Source organism: Leucopleurus acutus (assembly GCF_964270905.1).
Source record: "Leucopleurus acutus genome assembly, chromosome: 18".
In the NCBI taxonomy this organism is placed as follows: Eukaryota; Metazoa; Chordata; class Mammalia; order Artiodactyla; family Delphinidae; genus Leucopleurus; species Leucopleurus acutus.
Window position 1 is genome coordinate 49,820,612 of NC_139160.1, and position 27,941 is coordinate 49,848,552.

The 27,941-nt window shown below is 37.7% G+C and overlaps 1 long non-coding RNA gene across 1 annotated transcript in view; it reads right to left on the minus strand.

Moving 5' to 3' along the window:
* Positions 1 to 1,494: 1,494 nt before the first annotated feature.
* Positions 1,495 to 27,941, minus strand: part of LOC309974913 — a 400,558-nt gene continuing 374,111 nt past the window's right edge. The window contains exon 9 of the long non-coding RNA XR_014326932.1: positions 1,495 to 1,610. This is a non-coding gene — a long non-coding RNA (uncharacterized lncRNA). The remainder of the gene's footprint in view (positions 1,611 to 27,941) is intronic.

Below are 27,941 nucleotides of genomic sequence, written 5' to 3' on the forward strand. Positions count from 1 at the left end.
TTTCTCTCAGATATCAGAATAATGACATCATTACACATAATTTACTTTCTGGAAAACTCCATACACCCAGAAGAGAATGAGAATAAAAGAGCAAACAACAGCTTGGTTTTATTATGAAAATAATTTTGACCTCACAGTGCCCTAAAAAATATTTCAGACTGCACTTTGAAAATCAGTGGTCTAGTATAGACTACCAACTTACAACTGTGTAATGAAAATTATCAAAATTAATTCAAAGAAAGTTTAAAAATAAAAAAAGCAGAATAAACCAAATACCTACAAAGGACTTGAAAATGTTATCAAAGATTTAGGTACAAATAAGACTGCAACCTGAGGTGGGGCTAATATAAGTTGCATATAACATCCTAAAATAGAGCCCAAAATAAAAGAAGGAAACTAAAAATCAGTTTTATTAATGAAATTAATGCAAAAATATTGAGTAAAATATTAATAAGTTAGAGAGGTGGGTTAACAGTTAATAGTGGTGGTCAAGGATTGGTCTGGCCAAGCTCTGACATCAGTGCTTTTTCATGAAGCAAGGTTACCCCCTAACCCCTTTTGCCTGCAATGCTGCTGAACTTTTTGCTTTATCAATCCTTTTCCAGTTTTGTCATTTAAAGAGCTTTAAAATTTCTATCCTCTGTAAGAGTTATTCCTGTCTTTGCAGTAAAAGCAGGAAACAAAATTCTTGTATTGATAAAATATCTGAACCTATGTAAATGCTTAATGATGTACTAAGTTCCTGTTTGAGTAGCTATAAGTTTGCACACTTTTCTTAAAAATTGTGTAAGAACGTAAGAGTATATTAAATTATTTACCCACACAAAGAATCGTTTTTCCCAGAAATTCAATGTTGACTTACTATTCATTTGATTCATATTGCTAATATATAGTACATTACATTAAGAAATTTAAAAATATTTCAATAAGTGTCAGAAAAACATTTGCTAATAATCACCATACTTATCACTGACTTTTTAAGAAAACTAAGAATAAAAGAATCTTTTTCAACATAATAAAGAATATCTAACTTATGCCAATAAACAACATAATACTGGATAGTAAAATACTAGAGTGATTTCCATTTCAATCAAAGAATCACATTAGAAAATCTTTAATCACCATTATCATTTTACATGGTTCCGAAAGATATTAGAAAGAAATGGGACAAGAAGCAAAATTATACATTCAACTGCATAAAAAATTTTTAAAACCACGTATTAAGAAGACAAATTGAAAAGTAAACCATGAACTTGGAAAACATATATAATGATCTCTAATCAATCAATAAGAAAATTGCTTATGTGCAATATTAATTATCTATTACTGCATAACAAATAATCCCCAAATTTGGTGGCTTAAAATAGTAACCATTTAGTATTCCTCTCAGTCTCTGTGGGTCAGGAATTTGGGAATTCTAGGTTGGGTCTCACCTGAGGTCATAGTCAAACGCTGCAGTCACCTGGAGGTTGGCTGCGGCTGGAGGATCCCATTCACCCCTGGTTCACATACATGGTGCTGGCTGCTGGTGAGAGTCCTCACTTCCTCTCCTCAGGGACTGCTTGTGCATCTTCATGTCATGATGTCTGGTTACCTCCAGAGCAAGAGACCTAAGAGATCACGTCAGAAGCCACAAAGCTTTTTAATGACTTAATCTTGGAAGTCTTAGTCCATCAATAATCAGCTGGTCACATAGGCCAATCTTAATGTAAAAGGGAGATGTTCAAGGGCCTGAATACCAGGATCACTGGGGGCCCTCTTGGAAAATAACAACTGCACACACCAATAGGAAAATGTGGCCAAAGACATTCGTGGACAGTTCATAGAACAATAAATACAAATGGCCAATTAATGTTTTAAAATTCTAATCTCATTATATTCAAAGAGGTAGAAAGTAGAATAAGAGAGTATTTTTCATACATTACAAATAGATAACTCAAAGTAAAAAACAAAACAAAAACAAACAAAAAAACTTGAAGAAAAAATACAATGAAAAGTTTCTATTCCACTATCCCAAACTGAAGCAACTCATGCTACCAGATCCTATATGCCTTTCTAGAAAGATTCTTTGCATATACAAGCAAATATGTGTGTTTTCATAATTAACATCTTATTGTTATTTTTAGGCTTATATTATATCCTGGAGTTTATTTGGTATCAGTACATATAAAACTACCTTATATATTAATTTCTGCATAAAAATTGTAGTGGATATCGAGGTTGCTTCCCAGTGACCTTCCACTTTTCCACCTCCTTTGTGTCACTGCACTAAAGTTTGAGTGAGACTCATACCGTCTGTAACTCCAGGGATGTTGTCCCTGTTCAACAGTGTCAAATGGCCAATGTTGGTCCAATCAAAATGAAGCCTAGATTTTTTTTTTTTTTAATGATTGGGGAGTTGCTCCCTCTCTTCATGAGATGAAGAAGCCCAGAGCATTTTTTAATCACAAGTGGAGGCAGCCAAGCCATGTATTTTAGCAGATAATGCAGAAGGCAGAGCAGAGAAAGTAGGTCTTTGGGGATAGTAAGAGTCAAGAATATGAGAGTCAGGAGGTTAAGGCCACCCTGAAGTCTACTCTGCCTCTGGACTGTCAAGTTATCAATGGATTTTCTTATAGTGTAAGCCAATTTGGGTTAGAGTTCTGTTATTTTTAGCATTGAGAGCTCTAATTGATCCAGTAGTCTATGGTGTGACTATACCATATTTATATAACCAACCTCCTATAGATGGATAGTTGGATGGCTTACAGCCTTTGGCTATTACAAACAAGGGGTCATGAATATTTTTGTACACATGACTTTGAGACCAAGCTTGAACATATCTGGAGAAATCCTAGAAACTAATTAAATTGCTATCAAAAGAGAAATGAAATTTTAGCAGGAGTTTCCAAATTTCCCTCCATATAATTTGTAGCAATTTTTACACATATTCACAAAATATGAAAATATCTGTTTCTCAAACACTCATTGACACAGTGTTATCAAAGTTTTTAATCATCAAAGATTTTGTTTCCAGGAGCAATATTTAAAGTTGATAAAGGTATCATAAAGTAGGTACCCCGTACCTACTTTAATTATGTACAACCTTTCTGGGAAGCAGTCAGCAATATGAATCAAGGAATTAAAATTCGCTTTTTTAAACTGAGATTTAATTGACATATAACATTATGTATGTTTAAAGTGTACAACATGTTGATTTGATACACATGTTGTATTGCAATATAATTACCACTGTAGCATTAGCTAACACCTCCATCACCTCACATAATTATTATTTCTTTTTTCTGGTGAGAACATATAAGATCTTTTCTCTCCACTTTGGGGACTCAATCATGAGGAAAACTTCAGCGATGTGGATAGCGGTTTATACATAAGAAAACGCTGAATTATTATTTTTAAAGATACTGAAAATAAGAACAAGTTGTAAAATAAGTTATGGCTTATCCATAGGATGAATAGTATCTAGACATTAAATATCATGTTTTTGAAAAACAATAATAGTGAAATATGCTTTTTATATAAAATTAAATAAGCATTCATTTAAAGTAACATGCTAATTTTGAAGTATACACACTCATACACACATATGTATATGTATTCCTCTGTATTTGACATATATGTATGTATAAATATGATTTATATATCTGTGTATGCATATAGGTGTTAAAGGATTTAGGCACCAAACTATTCTGGTTTTTCTTTTTTTGGCAGATTTAGCAGTAATTGATTCTTAATTTCTTCTTAAAAATCTTTTACATTTCTAAAATTCCATGTAATGAACATGTGTTATTTCATAATCAGAAAAATGTTCCCTTCTTTTACTATTCCTTGACTTAAGCTTGACAAGGACTTTGAATTCATAATTAATTGGAGGAAGGGAAATGAAACATCATGAAACTTTCTGGTTCATGAAACTTTCAACATGAGTGAAAAATGAATATTCTCTAACATTTCTGACATGCTGATATCTCTACTTAAGACCCTCCATTTTTTAAGTTGTTAGGCCATGAAAATATTCATTACCTATTTTAAATACCTCTGCCAAGGCTCATACATATTTTTTTGGAAATAATTAACCTAGCAGTATGAAATTCCAGAGCACAGGACACATATGAGAGGAAGTTAACATCCAAAATACAGACTGATATAAATAAATAGTTCAATATTTTATTCATTCGGTTTTCATTCCTTCATTTCTACTTGCATTATGTACCATAATAATGAGTAAAACAGATCATTATCTTTAGAATGGGAAAATAGACATTCACACAAATAAATGTTAAGTTGTGACTTTGAAAAATGTCACTAAGGGAGAGAGGCAGCATAAGTAAGTTCCTTAAAACATGGACCCCTTCTGTTGGATCCATGGATCCCCTTCATGGATCTGATGAGATTGATCCCTTCTGTCATATACTAGCTATGTGACCATGGGAAAGTTACTTAACCTCTCTGTCCTCAGTTTGCTGATATGTAAAATGGAAAATTTTAAAGTATCTATTTCATAGGATTGTTATAAGTATTAATCGAGCTAATATTTTAAATGCTTATATAATGTTTGACACATAGCCACTTCTAGTTGAATGTTTCATAAATAAGGGTACAGAATGGAGTACATGTATAGAGCACATTTCCTTCCTGCATCACTGGTGATTGAATGGCAAGAGCTCCCTACTTGAAGAGCGTGGGGTGAGGGAGTTGTGTAAGATTAAAGCACAATGTGGAGAAAAGTGAGGACAGACAATGCAGGGTGTGTTTGGCCACATTAAATATTTGGGGTTTTATTTTACTAAACTGTTATACAGAAGGTGTGACTTGATCAGGTTTCTGTTTGAAGAGAAAAAATTATTCTGACTATGGAGTAAGGACTGGAAGAGGACAACTGACAGTAAGGGAGAGTCTGTTAGAAAACGATTACAATACTCTAGGTGAGAGTATTCTACAACAAGGGCAGAGGCAGTAGAGAAGAAAGAGGGACACATTGGAAAAGCATTGGGAGGAAAAATAAACCTTCCTAGTGGGAGATCAGGTATTGAGAATAAGAGAGAGGGAAATGTTAAGATTAATTCCTTTGTTTTCTAGAGCTATACTGAGTCAAAGACCACTGGGTGTAAAGACTATAAGTGGCAAATGGAGCATGACTTTGAATCTAAATAAGTTGAGTTTGAGGTAACATTGAACCATCCAAGTAAAAAGATTATGTACTCAGTTAGTACATAACTGAAGCTCAATCTGAATCTGAAGCTCAAGGGGATTGCAAAGCTGGAATACAATATCAAATTTTATTACATGATAGATATTAAAACCAAATTGGAAAATTTTGACTATAAGGTGGGACAAGGTAAAGGGATGGAAACAATGATAGATGGGAATTTGGGGTAAAGGAAGGATTTTCAGAGTTTGTTTTTATGGAGAGCTTCAAAAATTGATAAGAAAAAGCTATTTGAGAAGATGTTAAATATACAAGACAAGGAAAGTATAATCAATAGCACAAGAATTTTGAGTAGGCAAAGAAATGAATTAGGCTTAAAGAAGACCTCTATTGATGAAAAGGAGGACAGGCTAGATTCTGGTGTAGGATCCAGAGCCTGTAGCAAATAGCCACCTCTTGTTCATCCTGCCCAGTCAACATAATGTCATTGATATGATGTATGCATGCAATGTTCTGTGGGCTCCAGATCCCCTTATATCCTATTATGAGAGAAGGAGAATGAGTTAACATAGCCCTAGGTAGGGCAAACCTATTAATAAATACTTTTGTCCATTCCATGAAAATATGGACTATTTCTGATCCTCTTATTAGAATACAAAAAAAATGCATTTACCAAATTAATGGCCCAGTGTCATTTAGCTGAGGCTTTCTATATCTCCTCGAGCAACAATGAAACATCTGGCACAGTGGCTGCAAACAGGGCTACTATGTGTTTGAACTTGCAGTGATCTACAGTTATTCTCTAGGATCCATCAGTATCTGAAAGAGGCCAGACTGACAAATTAAAAGGAGATAAGGAAATGCTAAGGGACCACCGCCCCACTATCTGTGCCATGCTCTACTACACCCTTGCCCCAGAATGTGTGAGCCAGCATGGGTGGAGGAAGTTTCAGAGGTTTCTATTAGGTTGTCCTCATTATGTTATCTCTTATCTAACAGGCAAAATACTCAATGAAAAAATGATCCCAACTACAAGTATGTTCATCCTAGTTATGCATTCGGGAAATGACCACTGAGTAGATCCGTGGAACCAGTAGACCCATTAGAAACTGGATTTTAGTCAGAACTCCATTTATTATCTTACCTTCATAAACCAGTATTCTAGCAGGGGAACCGTGATGATGCTTTGGTTCCGCAAGCATCAAATTCACTTTCTACTTGTGTCTAATAGTCCTTGAAATGTCTGAGCATTTCCCTCTCCCACGTATGTAGCAATCTGAGTAAATGACTTAGGTCTTTCAGGGGAGGGACTGTGAAATCATTATAATATACAATTGCCAGGAAGTTGCTGTGACCTTCTTCCTAGGAATGAGGCCACCTGTTAGTCAATGGGTTCCAGATCTGAAAATTGGCTCAGGTCCTAGAACTAAGCAAGGGATTGTGACTTTTTATTGGACTGGCTGCACTCAGCTTCCCGACACATATCTACAACATGATTTAGCTAAGAAAAATGAATGCATGTATTCATACCAAAGCTTGTACATAAATGTTCGCAGCAGCTTTATTTGCAATACCCAAAAGCTGAAAACAAAAACCCAAACAAACTCAAAATGTCCATCAACTTGTGAATTGATAAACATAACATTGTGGTATATTCATACTCAGCAATACAGTGGAATTTCAATACATGAAGTCAATTAAAATATGAAACACCATGGGTGGAAAACTGCAAAATGAAAGCAGTCAAAGACAAAAGCAACTTATACGATTCTATTCATATAAATTCTGGCTGGAAAAGGCAAAACTATAGTTCCAGAAAAATCTGTAATCACCTAAGTCTATGGATTAAAGGAGGGCAGGTTTCAAAGATGCAAGAGGAAACTTTTTATAGTATTAGAAATATTGTATATCTTGATTATGGTATGATAACTGCATATAACTACCAAAATTCATCAAACTGTACACTTAAATGGATTTCACTGTATGTAATTATGCTACAATAAAGCTGGAGGGAAAAGATGCTATGCTAAGCACTAAGGAAATAAAAGGATATTAAAAACAATATTCCTGTACTCAAACAATGTATAATTTTGTAAACAAGAGAAAAACATATAGAATATGTTGAATAAATACATAATGTGAGGCATACCATGAAAAGAGTTCAAAATGTTATGAAGATTTACAGGTGAAAGAGGTCACTTCCATTTGGGGAGCTCTGAGAGAGCTTACTGAAGGAGGTAACATTTGAATTAAATCCTGACAGATGGGTTAGATAGCTAAGGGAAGAAGAAATTTCAGAAGAAATGGATTAGGAAGGCATTTATCTTTATTTATATTTATAAAAACCATGGAGTATATTTGAAAAATGTTTAACTGGGACATAAATTTCATATAGGAAATTTTTCAGAGATAAGGCAATAAAGACCAATTAGAGCTTACAATTCTAGTGTGTAAGCAACAGAAGCTGCTGAGAGTTGTGTGGCCAGAACTTTGTTTCAGATGAAGATTATACTGGTAGCTCAGTGCAGGATGGATTGAACAAGAGGCATGGATACTGTGCTAGGCTATGGTACTGAAATTTTCCCATTTGCGAATGCTGAAATAAGAACAGATAAGAAAAGTATACATATGAGAGTTTGTAGAACAAGAAACTGGGGGCTGACTGGATATCTTGGTGGAAATGAAAGATGAGGAAGATAATCCTCAAAGAATGTTTCCTCATAAAATTACTATTGAGCAGAATTATTATCAGAAGTCTCTGAAAATTAAAGTTGGTTTGGATTAGGTGATTACCTGGTCACTCAGTGAACAGTTATAGAGTACCAACTCTGCACCAGACAGGATATGTAGGATATACAGTGAGGAACCAGACAGATAAAGTCTTTGTCTTGAAAGGGTTTTTATTCTCCTTTGAGAAGACAGACAAAAGCATGTAAATATTTGTGATTTATTTTTAAATATAAGGTGATTCATTACAATTAGGAGATTGTGACTTCCTCTCAATGGAATACTACACATCAAATTGTGTTTATGGAATCAGCAAGTTAAAAAATGGAGCTAGTGAGAATAGAATGCTACTGAAAAGGAAACTCATAGAAAGTAGCAGTTTCAAGAAAGATACAAGCACGTTGAAAGAAAGAAAAGGAAAAAAAGAAAGAAAGAAAGAAAGAAGGAAAGGAAGAAAGAAAGCGAAAGAAAGTTCTTGAAGATGTGAAATAAAGGAAATAATTAATAGTTCAAGTTCTGCAAAAGGGATGGGATTGTGAGCATGGTATAAACCACTGGCCTTGAGAGGAAAATGAACCTTCTTTCTCCATTGTAAGAATTAAGGCTTTATAAGAATTAAGAATAAGGTGACAGATGAAAATATTAATACAAAGTAAATGTAAGGTGGGAAATACCTGAGGGAATATGAGTTGGGAAACGTTTGACTTTTTTTAGATGGTGTTATTAATCTTGGTGAAAATAAAAGGGGATATGGATTGGTTTCCAGGTCTGAAGAGAGAAAAACATCTATGGAATGGCAGCTATGAAGACTATGGCTCTGCAGCATAGCAACTGGCTAGCAGGGTTTGCTGAGAGCTCACCAAAGGTTATTTGCCATGAATTTAGAGCACCTAAATTAGCATGACTTTCTCCAGCAATCCAAGAGCAGGGAATGTAAAAAATTCCGGTTGTAGATCAAAGTTAAATCAAATTAAATACATAAATAAATGAAAAATACGGAGGAAAGTCAAGGGCATCAGGTATAAAAACGTGTTATTGAAATGGATGATGATGATGATGTGTTCAAATGTAAGTTGAAAATTCAGAATCTTGGGGAGAAGTCACCATCAGTCCATGATAAAATGGCAAGCTGATAAGAATAAGGCAGTTGTGAAAGCGGAAAAAAGACTGTAGACAGAAAGCAATAGCAGAAACTAAGATAAAAGATTACAGAAGTTCCTAGAAATAATATAGTCAGGAGGAGGTATTAGGCGTTAATTAAAAGTATTGTATACAGTAAAGGTTTCAAAAGTATTTTTTCAAATTTCAATCCACTGTTTATTTACAGATCTCTATGTGAAATCCCAAGGAGTTAATTAAAGCCTTTATAAACATTTACACATAGTAATTTCACAATTCTTTGAGGAGATATGAAGAAGCACTTCTCTTTTGAATACAGTTTATTTTTACAAGTGGTTGTTATTAATGTGAAGTTTAAAAAAGGAAACTTCAGATGCCTTCTCTGTGCTGTTGGCAACAGTCTCTTTTTTGGCCAGAAAAGCAAGATGATGTGATTGGATTACAGACTAGAAAATTCCTAAATGGGCCTCATGCTACATTTATGATGATTGAATTAGATTCTGTTACCCCTAGGGTTTGGTAATCAACTTGGGGAACAAAAAAAACTAAAGAAATAGAAGGGAACATTTTCTCCTAATGTTGTGCTTCTCAGAAGTAGAGAAAATGAATTTTTAAGAGCTACGTTATTTTGACTGGAAGAAACAAAACTCCGGCAGGGCAGCAGGTGGTTATCATTTTGAAACAAAAATAAGCACAAATTCCCATACCTTAAAATTCAAAGTATTCTTTTGAATTTAGTCCAACTGAGTATCAATGTCTCTTGAGTATTGATGTCCAGGGGCGAGCTCTGAAATCCTAATACAATGAATGCCTTATACTCTGTGTCACATACTCAAAGTGCCCCCCAAAAGAATAAGAAACAGAATATCTTACCCCTCCTTGTCTTATAAAAGACACATTTTTGAAAGCAACATCTATTAGGGAACACCCACTGTAAATATTGCCATGATAATAGAACCGAAATATTTGGTTATACCAGTTCCCTGAGAGCATCCTTTTACATTACCTGAGCAACACACACAGTACTGGGAGGTCTCCCCAGAATAATCTGCCTGTTTTAGATGAATTATAGAATAGCAAACTGACTACATTGCTTAGTCCAATTTGGTCACATCTCTATAGATATGTTTGTTTAGTTTGTTTTCTTCTATAATAGAAAAACTTTTTTCTCTCCTTTTCTGGAACACAGAGAGGAAATTCATCCTCTTAGTGTGGTTTAGAAGTTCTGCAAAAAGCTGATGGTCTGCACTGATAGGTATAAAACGGAAGCAGATGGAGCAAGGCCTCCAAATTATACAACACCAGCAGACATTATTCTCGGAGAACACAATAATGGGCCTCCGGGGGTGTCATTCACATTATATTCTATATTGTGCGACATGGTGGCCCCGTGGAGAGCACATGACAAATGAGCTGACCAGGTAAGTGTGCATGATCAAATGTTTGCTGTGTGGAACAGGCTGTCTATTCATCTTGCAAATAATAGGAAGAGCTAAAGTTCTGGCTGGCACTCTTTTAACCCTATGGGAAAGATAACATCATTTTCTCATTTTATACATAAAGAAGCTAAGTTAAAGAGAGATTATGTGCCTGGCCCTGGGTCATAAAGCTAATCAGCGGCAGGGCCAAGATTTGAAAACAGGTAGTCTGCCTCCAGAATCGGGGCTCATCTGCTTTTTAAGTAGAGATCCTGTTTTTCTCCCCAAATCAAAGGAAAACAACAACAAAGCTTAGAGTTCATGAGATCTGCAATGAAAGAAATATTTGGTACGGAACTTGATTTAATATCCAGGCTGGGTCTTTCAAAAGCAAGTACTAGATATATTTTCTAGAAACTTATAAAAATATAAAGCAAAATAGATTGACAGTGACATCTGAGAGAGCAGAGTTAATTATGTAACAATTACTCCTTCCCTCTTAATATGGTAACATCAAATCTGCACAGAAAAATAAAGAAACCAAGAAGGCTTCTTTAGAGAGGATTATCACATCCTACTCTTCACTTTCATTTTTCTTCTTTTAAATGGAACACAGCAAAAGAAAAGTATGGGCTATATTTTGCCATATGTTTCTTTACCTTTAACATAATAAAATTAAAGTTAATAAACAACAAAAGAGAAATACACGAAAGCCTAGACTTATAAAGGATAAACCAAATATCCTAAAAGGGAGACCATTACTGATGCAATTACTTTTCTATTGGTTTTATTCACATGCTTCCTGATGATGCCGTATCTGATTTTTGTCCCTTCTCTGATAATGCCTAATAAAACTAAGTTCTTCAGGAACATGAGAGAACTTCTCACAGTATGTTATACAGAATTTTACACCATAATTTGCTTTTATCAAACACAGAAACTATTTTCCTTGAGTTAAAACAAGCATTGCTGATTTAAATGTGCCAGGCAACCACATAATATAGTTTTTTCCGGCAAGGTGAATCTTCAACTTGACAGTGTTCATACATCGTTCTCAGATCCTGACAGTTTACATGATTGTAAACATTTTACAGCCTCACTAGTAATGTATGCCAAGGTTCCCATAAAGAGAACTCTGGCAATGGTAGAAGGCTTCTCAATAAAATGCAGCACCCTTCCACCTGAAATAGCGATTGTTAAAGATTGGGAGATACAGGCATTCAGATGAATGTTGCTTGCCAAAGTTAAAAGTGGCAAACACACTTTCGGATCCAACTTGACTCTGTACCCCAAAATGAAAGTCACAAAACAAGAGTGAAGACATTATCTTCAGAAAGCAAGGATGAAAATTTCCATCTTGAAAGATTTTAAGAATAAAATAAGTTTCCCACCTAGGTTTAAACATGCCAAAAAGCAAATGCCTTCATGAGAACTAAAATTCCTTTTAGAAAAATTTTGTTGATTTTTCTGGAGGTTGATATAGGAAAGTTAAATTGAACAGAGTATTAAAGCCACTTCTTGGAAACCTCAAAAACCACAGGCTTGTTTCTATTGATCAGGAAGAAAAGTGAAGGCTGTATGCAATTTATTTTGCCATCTCTTTGAATGCACAGGAGTACTGCACTCAAGAGTATTGAAAATATTCTTCAGGAGAGAGTGACACCCGTCTCTGGTTGTAAGGAAGAGTACACCCTGAGCCCTCAGCTGGCTGAGTTCTCTACCCCAAACAGCGAGTCTAGGGTGCACTTGAGACAAGCCTTCCCATATAGAAAGTGTCAACATGTGTCTTTGGAAAAGCATAAAATTTGGTTTTTCTACCACCTTGTCTTTTATTGACCCAGCAAACAATTCATATTTTACAAAATATACATTGAAGGGGAAATTTTAGTCAAGACTGAAAAGTGAATTTGAGAAGCAGAAATAATGGAGTGTGTGTGTGTGTGTGTGTGTGTGTGTGTGTGTGTGTGTGTAGTTACTGATCTTTCTATTCCTCTAGCTAGCCCAGGAGCATGAGTGATGCATGATTTAATAAAGGGATGTAATACCAATAAGAGCTTTTCCTCATCCTTCGTTCTAGCTGGATTTGAAGGTCAGTGTGATTTTACAAACAAATGCTGCCTATGAGAATCCATGGCAGAAAACAAAGATAAGCAACAAGGCACAAACAAAACAGGAAAGGAAGGAATTGGAAGCTTTTGTTCCTTACTTTCTCCTTCCTTGCCCCTCTTGTCACCCCCCCAACCTGAGCCTCTCTGCCTGAATCTTGTGGACAATGGGCAGTTGTTAGGGTTTTGCTCTTTTGTTTCCAAGTAACAAGAAGCCACTTGGGTTATCCCGAGGGCAGAGGTACCTTAAGTATAAGGATGCTCATCTGAAGAATTCAAGCTGCTGTGCAAAATATTCGTTTACTTTCCATCTGTCTCTGTTCATCCCTGTTTCACTATTCACGCCATCTGTCTTTTACTCTTTCCACCTGTTTATATCTTTTCTGCTCCCTTACAATTTCAGTTTGCACAAGGCTTTGGCGGGTCACAGTCGTGATCCATGACACCCTTTAAAAAAAAAAATTTCCTATTTTGCTTTGATTTCAGATTCCCAAGATAGAGAATGTGTTCGCCTCAATTCATTCTTTTGTGTCCAGTCAAGGTTCATAAACATTTGGTCACTTTTATGGCTTGAACTGTGTCCCGCCCAAAAGATATGTTGATGTGTTAGCCTTCCTGATACCTATGAATGTGACCTTATTTGGAAATAGGGTCTTTGCAGATGTAATCAAGTTAAGATGAGGTCCTTAAGGTGGGCCCTTAATTCACTATGACTGGTGTCCTTATAAAAAGAGGGAAGTTTGGGCACAGGCAGAGAGGGAAGATGGCCATGTGAAGACGGAGGCAGGGATTGGAGCCACACTTCCACTGGTGACAAAATGCCTGGGGCTACCAGAAGCTGGAAGAGGCAAGGAAGGATCTTCCCCTAGAGGCTCCCTACCAATACCTTAATTTTGGACTTCTGGCCTCCAGAACGGTGAGAGAATACATTTCTGTTGTTTTAAGCTGCTCAGCTTGCGGTACATTATTATAGGAGTTCTAGGAAACTAATACAGTCTCTGTAGTCCATTGTTCAACCTTCATCCAAATATTTAGATGGTGTCTTATGTCCAGAAAAATGACACTTTTGCTCTTTGGCTGAATTGTGGAAGACTTTTTTTTTCCTTTGAAACTATGGGAGTAAGTAGCTGATGTCCATGTCTCTTGTCAAGAACATTCCTGGTAACTATTGCTGAGAAAGATCTTCTCTAAAAAAAAGTGAAGGAAGGGTCTGTTCTTTTATCAGAGGTACATGGTTTATTCTCCAATTTCTGGGAAAGAGGAACTTTTCAAAAGGAAGAATAATCAGTTCTTTCTTCTAAAATTAGAACTAATGAAATTCCTTTAATATTTGTTTTCCTATACACAAGGTCTCATACTTTTCAAAAGAGAATTTAAATACTTAACATTGAAGAATTTCACACTTAACACTGACCATCATTCATCATTTTTTGAAGTCATCTGTGCTTATTAACATCATGGAAAGTCCTTAAACCTGAGTTAAAGCCCAAGGAAGAAAGAGGTACAATATGCCATCCAACATATCCTATTCAGTCCCTTCAATTTTTAAAATTGAAATATAGTGGATGTATAACATTGTGTAAAGTTAAGGGGTACAACTTGTTGACTGGGTACATTTACATATTGCAATATGATTCCCAACACAGTGTTAGCTAACACCTCTATCGCGTTGCATAATTACCAACACAGAAGTAGAAAAATCAGGAAAATGAAGATGTGGGTCAGTGGAGCAGAGAACCAGGAGGAACTCTGAAACAATTCTTTGTAAAGGGCCAGAGAGGAAAGGTTGCTGGCTTTGCAGGCTGTACAGTCTCTGTCACAAGTTGTAGCACAATCAGCCACAGACAGCATGCAAATGAATGGGCATGGCCTAGTTACAATCAAACTTTATAAAAACAGGAAAGGGGATTGGATTTGACCTGGAGGCCATGGTTTGCCAACCCCTCTTCTAGAGGATAAGTGCAAACACTCATGGTGGTTTTTGATGAGGCTCTTTATTGGTTTGCACTTAGCATGGACGTGTATAACATTCTATCCAGGAGGATGCTAGCCTGAATGACCTCATCCCTTCCCTGTTTCTCCAAAAATGGGTCTCAGCCACAGTCAATGCCAGTGTAGGGGAACACACGTGGTCAATGATAGAGGCTTCAAGGCATAGAGGCACGACCCCCTGGTGCTCCTTGAAGATGTGTTAAGACCTTCCTCTGTCACTTGGAACAACTTAGAAACACTTGACGTTCAGTGTGTGCTGGCAGTCACACTTCACCATTTGTTGACAGATTGCCACACTAATGTTCTTTCTCAGAAACGAAAGCAGAGGGAATCCTTACCACAAGCACATCTAGATGCAAAACCCCAAATAGGTCTATAGCCCCATAGACTGAACAAATTCTTAATGACAGTAGAATGCACATGAGTACCTACTGGTGTCCCTAGAGGCACAAAAAGAAGTTAGTACCTTGTTCTACAAGGACAGGACACAATATACACTGTCACTGGCCACAGAGACACATAACTCCTGATGCCATCCTGGCCAGTCCTCAGAGCCATTCACATGGTCAACAAAACTCACAAAGACCTTGTACCCACCAACACATGCTCAGAATGTTGCTACCTGCAACAACTCATGTCAAAGACTGACCAGAGATGCCACACAGTTTCCTGACCCACCAATGTCCAAATATCCCAAAGACCCTTGGCTATTAGACTGTACAGACATAAACCACTTCCGTTTATAATGGAGTATCCCATCGCATACACACACACACACACAGAGCACATTTCAGCCCCTGTCTTGCCAATGATGTGCTGGATCTGGCTCTTAAGAGCTTGTCAGAGCCCAATGTCAAGCTTCCAAAAATTTTTTGAGCCAATTGATATCACGTTGTAGCTTAAAATCAGCCATCTTGGGGGTATTTATTTCATAAACATTAGCAAATGCTACAAATCAGGATCTTTTTCCAGAGAGCTGAATGTTAAACATCTACCAGAACAGCACTGACCCTGGTGCCCTAGTGCATCAGCCAAAATGTCCTTGTTTTTTGTCCTTCTTGAACTGACCAGCTACTCTATCACCAAGTTCCAGCTTCTCAACGTCTTCCATTTTGGAATCAACCCCCTTCCCTCCCCCGCCATAGAACAATAATGAAACAAACTCAGCTGTTATGTCTCCCGCCAGGAACAACAATGAAACAAATAAAATGAGCTGTTATATCTCCCACCAAGAACACATCTGGTCCACACATCAGAGAATTCATCTGATAATCACTCACGCTATTCCTACAGCAGTGACAGCTATTATCACTGCAATCATTTTCCAACCCAACCTCACCACCTACAGATCCTCCAAAAGGAGGCATAAAATGCTTTTAAAAGATTAAATTTAAAAGTGAGCATTTAGTAATGAATATTTTAATTCCAGACTAAGTCAAAAGGAGCACAGCCCCCAAAAGAAATACAGAGTGAGACTAATTCCTCGGATAAGCTGCTTCTGCAAAGTCGAGAAGAAAGAGCAGCTGTGAATGTTGGCTTCAATTCAGTGTGACAAGTTAGGGATGGTCTGCTGCTCTTCATGGAAACTGTTCACAACTCCACTCTTTAAGATCTATAACAGGGGTTGTTTATCCCTTGAGGGTTTCAACTGATTTCTTTCCCACATAAAGGGAAATAAGCCTTGGTCTAAGTGTAAACCCTTCTAGACTGCAATAATAACATAAGGGGTTGAATCCTACTTTTTCATTATTTTTATAACTGTACGCCTTTTGCCCTATTGTGCTAATGAGACAGAAAGAAATACTGATATAAAATGGTTGATTTATCAATAGATTATTCCTGAAATGTACACATAAAATGAAATTCTGACTAAAAAATCACCATTATGAGCCAGCCATAATGTATAAACCTCTACCATTAGATATTCATCCCTTTGGTTTTAAAAAGTGCTATGTTAAACCATTCAAATTTTAATATGAACCAAATTATCCAAATTTTGAAAACGTACACTCTCCACACTATAATCTCTGAATGCCCAGAGATTTATCAAACTGCAATAAAGGAATACATACATGAAACTCAGACTTGATGAAGAGAGATCTTCATGGAGATCACAAGGTTCCTTTGAAGTGTCTCTGAAGATGGTACTAGGACAAGTTTATCTCCAGTGTTGCAAGGTAAGAGGTTAGGTAACATGCCTAAGTTCACACATCCAATAAGTGGTAGAGCTGAGTTGAGCCAAATATATTGTGTTGCTTAGGGGAGTAGAACTGGGGGGACTAATCTCTGGTAATGTGCAACAATCCCAGGAATTATGTATAACATGTCTTTGTCCTGAATGTCAGCTTCTCCAGACTAGGAAAATGTTAACTGGTGTTTTGTGAAAATCCTTGACCAGACAAAACATGATCTAATAATTTTGTTTTCTGTATCTTGAAACCCATGTGTTAAGGATTGAAAGGAAAGTGATAAGGGTGATTTTCATTTAATAGTACTGTATTAGTTTCCCATGATTGCTATGACAGATTACCACAAACTCTGTGACTTAAAACAGCAGAAATTTATTTCCTCATAGTTCTGGAGACAGAAGTCCAAAACCAAGGTGTCAGCAGCATCGCACTCTCTCTGCAGGCTCTAGGGGAGAATCCTTTACTTGGCTCTTCCAGCTTCTGGTGGCTCTTGGCAGTCCATGGCTTATAGACACAGCTCTCTCTACTGTGTCTCCACATAACCTTCTCCTCTGTCTGTATTATCTCCCTTTGCCTCTGTCATAAGGATATGTGTGATGGCATTTAGGGACCACTCAGATAATTCAGGGTAATCTCCTCATGTCAAGATCCTTAATTAAATTGCATCTACAAAGACTCTTTTACCATTTAAGGTACCATTTACAAGTTCCAAGGGTTTGAGACTTAATATCTCTGAGTCATTATTATTCGACCCACTATAATATTATATTTGGTGGAATCTATTTTTCACTCACAAAGAAGAGAACTACATGTAGTAGAGTTAGATTATCAGTCTATCTTTGCTTCTTTGGAAAAAATGAACAAGATACTACTCTTTATCCCTTTTTCTCCCATATCTCTACCACCCTCGCCACTCCCTAGTGACCCCCACCCCGCCTTCGTCCCTTGCTAAATCGGGTCATGTTTAGACGGAACTGTTCCTGGAGTGTGGTGAGCCATAGGCTGTCAGTAACACTGCCCTTAGACCCAGGTTACTAGGGCCCCTGCCATGGGTCCTGCACTTTGGGGGCCCCACAATGACTGCATCCTTCCTCACAAGGCAAGGAGTTTATGGGTCAAGGAGAAGGGCCTATGGAGAGCTCACACCCTCCCCTTCACATTCTAGACCACATTCTGGGCATCTGAAATCTTAATATTTCCTGCCCAAAGAGACCCCAAGTCTTTCCTCCTGAACATGGGCTGCACTGCCAGTATAGACACCCCTAGTCCCAAGAAATGCCCAAGATGAAACTACTTAAGGTGTGGATTTACTTGGATGAAGAAGCTGGAACACCTACACGCATGCATTCGAAGACACAGTCGCATGTGGGAAGTGAAGGTGGGGGTCTATGAGTTGAGAGCTTGCATTCATTCTTTAACCCAAGGCCCTACAAATATCAGAGGTGAATCTTGCAGTGAGGATTGAGGCAAAGCCAGACATAGCTAGGAGCCACCCTTTGGCTTCTTCATGACATGGTAGGAGACAAGAGAATATCAGATAACTGTGAATAGCCAGGTCACTGCTCTACTGATTTAATTTCTACTAAATGCTAAAAATATGTAATGCCTGCTTTAATGTGTTAATGGCCTTAATAATATTTCACTTCCTGGAATTTAGTCCTTAAAAATATTTCCAAATACAGAAAAGACCTTATTTACAGATTTTCATTCCCCATTTTTAAAAAATGTTATAAAAGGGGAAACATCCCAATTGCTCAGTTATAGACATATGGCTACGTAAACTGTGGTATATTGAAATCAATATAATGGAACTTATAAAAAAATGTTAACAAATTGGATAATAACATGGAAAATTCCTATAGTGTTGAGTAAAAATAAAAGATATAAATGGTCTCAACTATGTAAAAAATAATTTTCGAAAAAAATGACTTCAAGAAAATTACCCACAGAAAGTACGATTCTGGATTATTTTTATTACACTTTATAATTTAAAAATTTTCTAAAATACAGCGAGATATTTTTTAACATCTTTATTGTAGTAAAATTGCTTTACAATGTTGTGTTAGTTTCTGCTGTATAACAAAGTGAATCAGCTATACGTATACATATATCCCCATATCCCCTCCCTCTTGCGTCTCCCTCCCACCCTCCCTATCCCACCCATCTAGGTGGTCACAAAGTACCGAGCTGATTTCCCTGTGCTATGCGGCTGCTTCCCACTAGCTATCTATTTTACAGTTGGTAGAGTATATATGTAAATGCCACTCTCTCATTTCGTCCCAGCTTACCCTTCCTCCTCCCCGTGTCCTCAAGTCCCTTCTCTACATCTGCATCTTTCTTCCTCTCCTGCCTCTAGGTTCTTCAGAAGATTTGTTTTAAAAATTCCATACATACATGTTAGCATACGGTATTTGTCCTTCTCTTTTTGACCTACTTCACTCTGTATGACAGACACTAGGTCCATCAACCTCACTACAAATAACTCAATTTCATTTGTTTTTATGGCTGAATAATATTCCATTGTATATATGTGCCACCACATCATCTTTATCCATTCATCTGTCGATGCACACTTAGGTTGCTTCCATGTCCTGGCTACTGTAAACAGTGCTGCAATGAACATTGTGGTACATGTCTCTTTTTGAATTATCATTTTCTCAGGGTATATGCCCAGTAGTGGGATTGCTGGGTCATATGGTAGTTCTATTTGTAGTTTTTTAAGGTAGCTCCACACTGTTCTGCATAGTGGCTGTATCAATTTACTTTCCCACCAACACTGAAAGAGGGTTCCCTTTTGCCCACACCCTCTCTAGCATTTACTGTTTGTAGATTTTTTGATGATGGCCATTCTGATTGGTGTGAGATGATACCACATTGTAGTTTTGATTTGCATTTCTCTAATGATTAGTGATGTTGAGCATCCTTTCATGTGTTTGTTGGCAATCTGTACATCTTCTCTGGAGAAATGTCTATTTAGGTCTTCTGCCCATTTTTGGATTCGGTTGTTTGTTTTTTTGATATTGAGCTGCATGCACTGTTTCTATATTTTGGAGATTAATCCTTTGTCAGTTGCTTCATTTGCAAATATTTTCTCCCATTCTGAGGGTTGTCTTTTTGTCTTACTTATGGTTTCCTTTGCTGTGCAAAAGCTTTTAAGTTTCATTAGGTCTCATTTGTTTTTTTTGTTTTTATTTCCATTTCTCTAGGAGGTGGGTCAAAAAGGATCTGGCTGTGATTTATGTCATAGAGTGTTCTGCCTATGTTTTCTTCTAAGAGTTTTATACTGTCTGGCCTTACATTTAGGTCTTTAACCCATTTTGAGTTTATTTTTGTGTATGGTGTTAGAAAGTGTTCTAATTTCATTCTTTTACATGTAGCTGTCCAGTTTTCCCAGCACCACTTATGGAAGAGGCTGTCTTTTCTCCATTGTATATTCTTGCCTCCTTTGTCAAAGATAATTTGACCATTTGTGTGTGGGTTTATCTCTGGGCATTCTGTCCTGTTCCATTCATCTATACTTCTGTTTTTGTGCCAGTACCATACTGTCTTTATTACTGTAGCTTTTTAGTATAGTCTGAAGTCAGAGAGCCTGATTCCTCCAGCTCTGTTTTTCTTTCTCAAGATTGCTTTGGCTATTCCAGGTCTTTTGTGTTTCCATACAAATTGTGAAATTTCTTGTTCTACTTCTATGAAAAATGCCATTGGTAATTTGATAGGGATTGCATTGAATCAGTAGATTACTTTGGGTAGTACAGTGATTTTCACAATGTTGATTCTTCCAATCCAAGAACATGGTATATCTCTCCATCTGTTTGTATCATCTTTAATTTCTTTCATCAGTGTCTTATAGTTTTCTGCATACAGGTCTTTTCTCTCCTTAGGTAGGTTTATTCCTAGGTATTTTATTCTTTTTGTTACAGTGGTAAATGGGAGTGTTTCCTCAATTTCTCTTTCAGATTTTTCATCACTAGTCTATAGGAATGCAAGAGATGTCTATGCATTAATTTTTTACCCTGCTACTTTACCAAATTCATTGATTAGCTCTAGTAGTTTTCTGGTAGCATCTCTAGGATTCTCTATGTATAGTATCATAGAGAATCTGCAAACAGTGACAGCTTTACTTCTTCTTTTCCGATTTGGATTCCTTTTACTTCTAATTCTTCCTGATTGCTGTGGCTAAAACTTCCAAAACTATACTGAATAATAGTGGTGAGAGTGAGTATCCTTGTCTTGTTCCTGATTTTAGAGGAAATTGTTTCAGCCTTTCACCACTGAGAATGATGTTAGCTGTGGGTCTGTCATATATGGCCTGTATTATGTTGAGGTGAATTCCCTCTATGCCTACTTTCTGGAGAGCTTTTATCATAAATAGGTGTTGAATTATGTCAAAACCTTTTTCTGGGTCTATTGAGATGATCATATGGTTTTTATCCTTCAGTTTGTTAAAATGGTGTATCACATTGACTGATTTGCATATATTGAAGAATCCTTGCATTCCTAGGATAAATCCCACTTGATCATGGCGTATGATCCTTTAATGTCCTGTTGGATTCTGTTTGCTAGTATTTTGTTGAGGATACTTGCATCTATGTTCATCAGAGATATTGGCCTGTAGTTTCCTTTTTTTTTGTGACATGTTTGTCTGGTTTTGGTATCAGGGTGATGGTGGCCTCATAGAATGAGTTTGGGAGTGTTCCTCCCTCTGCTATATTTTGGAAGAGTTTGAGAAGGATAGGTGTTAGCTCTTCTCTAACTGTTTGATAGAATTCACCTGTAAAGCTATCTGGTCCTGGGCTTTTGTTTGTTGGAAGATTTGTAGTCACAGTTTCAATTTTAGTGTTTGTGATTGGTCTAATTATGTTTTCTATTTCTTCCTGGTTCAGTCTTGGAAGGTTGTGCTTTTCTAAGAATTTGTCCATTTCTTCCAGGTTGTCCATTTTATTGGCATATAGTTGCCTGTAGTAATCTCTCATGATCCTTTGTATTTCTGCAGTATCAGTTGTTACCTCTCCTTTTTCATTTTTAATTCTGTTGATTTGAGTCTTCTCCCTTTTTTTCTTGATGAGTCTGGCTAATGGTTGATCCATTTTGCTTATCTTCTCAAAGAACCAGGTTTTAGTTTTATTGATATTTACTATTGTTTCCTTCATTTCTTTTTCATTTATTTCTGATCTGATCTTTATGATTTCTTTCCTTCTGCTAACTTCTCCTTTCCTTTTGCTAACTTCTGCTAACTTTGGGTGTTTTTTTGCTTTTCTTTCTGTAATTGCTTTAGGTGTAAGGTTAGGTTCTTTATTTGAGATATTTCTTGTTTCTTGAGGTAGGACTGTTTTGCTATAAACTTCCCTCTTAGAACTGCTTTTGCTGCATCCCATAGGTTTTGGGTCATTGTGTTTTCATTGCCATTTGTTTATAGATGTTTTTTGATTTCCTCTTTGATTTCTTCAGTGATCTCTTGGCTATTTAGTAGTGTATTGTTTAGCCTCCATGTGTTTGTATTTTTTACAGTTATTTTCTTGTAATTGATATCTAGTCTCACAGCGTTGTGGTTGCAAAAGATACTTGATACGATCTCAATTTTCTTAAATTTACGAAGGCTTGATTTGTGACCCAAGATATGATCTATCCTGGAGAATGTCCCATGAGCACTTGAGAACAGAGTGTATTGTTTTTGGATGGAATGTCCTACAAATATCAATTAACTCCGTCTTGTTTAATGTATCATTTAAAGCTTATTTATTTTCATTTTGGATGACCTGTCCATTGGTGAAAGTGGGGTGTTAAAGTCCCCTACTATGATTGTGTTACTGTCGATTTCCCCTTTTATGGCTGTTAACATTTTCCCTATGTATTGAGGTGCACCTATGTTGGATGCATAAATATTTACAATTGTTATATCTTCTTCTTGGATTGATCCCTTGATCATTATGTAGTGTCCTTCTCTGTCTCTAGTAATAGTCTTTATTTTAAAGTCTATTTTGTTTGATACGAGAATTGCTACTCCAGCTTTCTTTTAATTTCCATTTGCATGGAATATCTTTTTCCATCCCCTCACTTTCAGTCTGTATGTGTCCCTAGGTCTGAAGTGGGTCTCTTGTAGACAGCATATATATGGGTCTTCTTTTGGTATCCATTCAGCCAGTGTATGTCTTTTGCTTGGAGCATTTAATCCATTTACACTTAAGGTAATTATCGATATGTATGTTCCTATTACCATTTTCTTAATTGTTTTGGGTTTGTTTTTGTTGGTCTTTTCCTTCTCTTGCGTTTCCTGCCCAGAGAATTTCCTTTAGCATTTGTTGTAAAGCTGGTTTTGTGGTGCTGACTTCTCTTAACTTTTGCTTGTCTGTAAAGGTTTTAATTTCTCCTTCGAATCTGAGTGAGAGCCTTGCTCTGTAAAGTAATCTTGGTTGTAGGTTTTTCCCTTCCAGCACTTTAGGTATGTCCTGCCACTCCTTTCTGGCTTGCAGAGTTTCTGCTGAAAGATCAGCTGTTAACCTTATGGGGATTCCCTTGTATGTTATTTGTTGCTTTTCCCGTGCTGCTTTTAATACTTTTTCTTTGTATTTAATTTTTGATAGTTTAATTAATATTTGTCTTGGCATGTTTCTCCTTGGATTTATCCTGTATGGGTCTCTCTGAGCTTCCTGGACTTGATTGACTATTTCCTTTCCCATGTTAGAGAAATTCAACTATAATCTCTTCAAATATTTTCTCAGACCCATCCTTCTTCTCTTCTTCTTCTTGGACGCCTATAATTCAAATGTTGGTGCATTAATGTTGTCCCAGAGGTCTCTGAGACTGTCCTCAATTCTTTTCACTCTTTTTTTAAATTCTGCTCTGTGGTAGTTATTTCCACTATTTTATCTTCCAGGTCACTTGTCTGCTCTTCTGCCTCAGTTATTCTGCTATTGATTTCTTCTAGAGAATTTTTAATTTCATTTATTGTGTTGTTCTTCATTGTTTGTTTGCTCTTTAGTTCTTCTAGGCCCTTGTTAAACGTTTCTTGTATTTTCTCCATTCTATTTCCAAGATTTTGGATCACATTTACTATCATTACTCTGAATTCTTTTTCAGGTAGACTGCCTTTTTCTTCTTCATTTGTTTGGTCTGTTGGGTTTTTACCTTCCTCCTTCATCTCCTGCGTATTTCTCTGTCTTCTCATTTTTCTTAACTTACTGTGTTTGAGGTCTCCTTTCCTCAGGCTTCAGGTTCACAGTTCCCATTGTTTTTGGTGTCTTCTCCCTGTGGGTAAGGTTGGTTCAGTGGCTTGTGTAGGCTTCCTGGTGGAGGGGACTGGTGCTGTGTTTTGGTGGGTGCACTGGATCTTGTCTTTCTGGTGGGCAGGGCTGCGTCTGGTGGTGTGTTTTGGGGTGTCTGTGAACTTAGTATGATTTTAGGCAGCCTCTCTGCTAATGGGTGGGGTTGTGTTCCTGCCTTGCTAGTTGTTTGGCATTGGGTGTCCAGCACTGGAGCTTGCTGGCCGTTGGGTGGACCTGGGTCTTAGCATTAAGGTGGAGATCTCTGGGAGAGCTTTCACAGATTGATATTACGTGGCCCTGGGAGGTCTCTGGTGGTCTAATGTCCTGAACTCGGCTCTCCCACCTCAGAGGCTCGCCTGACACCAGACCAGAGCACTAAGACCCTGTCAGCCAAACGGCTGCTTGTGTTGGAGAGTCTCCTGGAAAGGCAGGGAGTGGCTGTGGCTCACCGCGGGGACAAGGACACTGACAGCAGAACTTCTGGGAAGTACTCCTTGGCATGAGACCTCCCAGAGTCCAATGGTAGATTATTTTTGTTTTTAAAAATATTTATGATAATTAGCTGGCTAGAACAGATATTTGTACTATTTCCTATGCTTTCATTCTTACTCTGAAACCCCAGCAGTTCTAAGATTCCTTTCCTGCTACACCCAAGTTCCTGAGGAAAACTAGAGAACAAGTCTCAGAGAAACAGACTGTCTTTGCCAAAAATATCTTGCCCCCAGTCCTTAAACTTCTACCAGAGTGTACTCTACCCAATACACAGTGACTGTAAACATTCCCAGCATGTTGGAATTTGATGGAAAACTGTATGTGTTTCAAATGGTTCAGTGCATGTTTTTTCCTTTTTGGTTAGGCAGTTTAGGTGCAACTACTGTTAGATTACAGCGAGGTTAGTGAAAATTTGGGGAGAAACTCTGTATCTTTTCTTATCAAGGCCTGGTGATTTTTGAGCTCAGTAGTGTTTTCCAACAGAATCCACTTTGATGATTGGCAACAGCCATCTTCTCCCTCCTTCTGACACCTTCCACATGATGCTCACTGTGGAAGTTCCAAGTTCTTTGACAAGTGCTCATGGAGGCCAGTTGGATGAGGCCAGTTGGATTCTCTTGAACAGTTTAAATTTCTCCACCCTACCTTTGGGAACCAAGTGCAGGGCAGGAAGCTGGGAACTGTAATTGATGAACTGATGGTGGCTCAGCACGGACAAGTCTGAGAGTTAAAAATCTCCATCAAAACCCAGTCATAGGGGTATTTACCTCCAGGAACCCGACCAGATTCCCTCATAAAACATCAGAGAAAAACCCTCTCATGCTTCCAGCAGAGGGAAGGAGAAAAGGAACCATTTTGAAATATCCCACAGTGCTCTGTTTTTAATAGGCTTGCCCTCAGGGGAAACTAGTTCCAGATTTTTTAAAGCAATATTGAAAACAAACACTGAGACCACTTACACATGGTGTTTATCACTTCCTTCCCAAAACCACACTAGATGACAGTAGAGAGATTCTTTTTTTAAGAGCATAAACTCACAAAGAAGAAGAGAACGAGAAAAAAGACAACAGCGAAACAACTTTGGAAACTAGAAAGCTGGTGGATAAGAGGTAATGGATGACACAGAGCTGAGAAAAGTGACGCACCACCAGCAGCGGGAAGAAGCCAGGCTGATCCACAGAAAACCTCAGGAATTGAGGCAGCCTATTATATGGGAGTGAGAGTACAGATGGGCTATAAAAACAAGAGGATAAATTGAAAATCTGCACAAAATACATTTAGAACCCCAGAAGTCTCTCCCACCCCAACAGAAGACGGAGGTCTTACTCTCTAAAAAGAGTGAACCAGAGAGATTCTGAGCTCAAAGCATAGGCAGAACTGAGGGTCTGTGTGTTACATTGTAAATATGGGCATTAAGTAAATGGTGAGAGCCCTGCTCATTTCCTCCAGCATGCAGACAGAAAGGCTTATAACTTTCAGATAGGAAAATGACCAAACCAAAAGAAAAGACTTGCATGTACTGACAGGTGGGGTCCATCAATAGAGAAGTCACCCATTGATAAACACTTCCCATTTATACATAGTGATTGACCAAACTTTATTGCCTCATTCTTAAAAATGAGTGGAAGTCAAGAATCATTAGTCATTTGAGGAAAGTTTCCAACATGAAAGAGAGAAGTTAAGATATGTAAAAAGTAAAAAATAACTTAGGAAAAATAAAAATATTGCAGTAAGCAGAGAGGAGCTCTGAATAAACTGTAATTGAAACCCTCAGGGAAGTAAGATAGCAGTATACTTAATCCACAAATTAAAAACACAAAACTAGGGGCTTCCCTGGTGGCACAGTGGTTGAGAGTCCGCCTGCCGATGCAGGGGACGCGGGTTCGTGCCCCGGTCCGGGAGGATCCCACATGCCGCGGAGTGGCTGGGCCCGTGAGCCATGGCCACTGCAGCCTGCGCGTCTGGAGCCTGTGCTCCGCAACGGGAGAGGCCACAACAGTGAGAGGCCCATGTACCGCAAAAAAACCCACAAAAAACTATACAGCTAAGAACATTGAGAGAAAAAAAAAAAAGGTCTTTGAACTTAAAAAATAATATGATGACAAAATTAAAATCTCAAAAAAGTTTTGAAATCAGAGTTAACCATTGCAGGGTGAGTGATACAGCTGATCCTCAAACCTGAGTTCCCAGTATTTCTCTTCCTGCCTTCCATCAATGCCTGCCCCCAATGTATTCTCACGGTTGGTGGCTATGGTTTAGAGAATTCATCCGGGGCATTCTAAACTTCTCTTAGAACTGTTACAGGAGGCACTCTAACTTCATGAGCAATGAAATTTTATTGCCAGACTCTGCCATTTATCTGGAAATAGAATAAGTCTCCCCTGCCCTCTACTCATTCTTAAATGCATTCTGTGTGGTAATTTTATAATACCAGTTGCCCACTGGGTATTTTGCTTTCTTTTTTTCAGGCAGCCCACACAAAATTGACTCTCCTTTTATAGACTTTGGAAATAGTAACTCGAATTAGGAAGAAGTAGTTACATGCTCCCAGAGGCAATACACAGCTCCAGGAGTAACTTTCACTAACACCAGCCAGCTCCAGCCAGAGGGGCAGCCCCACCCTCAACCATTTTTCACTCAGCCCTCCAATCTCTCCAAGATCATTAATTACCCACTCCTTCAGCACCTTCATGCTGCACCTGTAGGTGCTGACAGCACAAGCCTGTCTCCTTTTGTGTGGTTGTTTGAAACTTTCACAGCAGGCAAAGCTCAAATTTAATCATTTGATTCTGATGCACTTTCTGTAGCAAATTGTAACAGCATTTAAGTACAGTATGATAGATCTGGGACTATGACAACACTGTTGATCAGTGTTATTCTCACAGCCAGGGGTCTAGCTTTGTGGAAAGTTAAAAACCTGATTTTAAAAAGATTTCAGGGACTTCCCTGGTGGTGCAGTGGTTAAGAATCCACCTGCCAATGCAAGGGACACGGGTTCAAGCCCTGGTCCCGGAAGATCCCACATGCCTGCTGCCGAACAACTAAGCCCATGCGCCACAACTACTGAGCCTGCACTCTAGAGCCTGTGAGCCACAACTACTGAGCCCATGTGCCACAACTGCTGAAGCCCACGTGCCTAGAGCCCATGCTCCACAACAAGAGAAGCCAATGCAATGAGAAGCCTGTGCACTGCAATGAAGGGTAGCGCCTATTCGCCACAACTAGAGAAAGCCCATGCGCAGCAACAAAGACCCAATGCAGCCAAAAATTTAAAAATTAATAAATAAATTAATTTTTTAAAAAAGGTTTCAGACTTTGAATCTGGTTGTGCTAAAAGCTTTCACTTGTTTTTGTTGTGATCTGAGAAACACTGGACTTCTAGAAAAAACAAAAATACAAGGATCAAACTGGCTTCTAGTTGTATTGAAACAGAGGTATTACATAAAACAGAAGTCCATTAAAATAGATGTGCTTTATAAAGGAAGGGC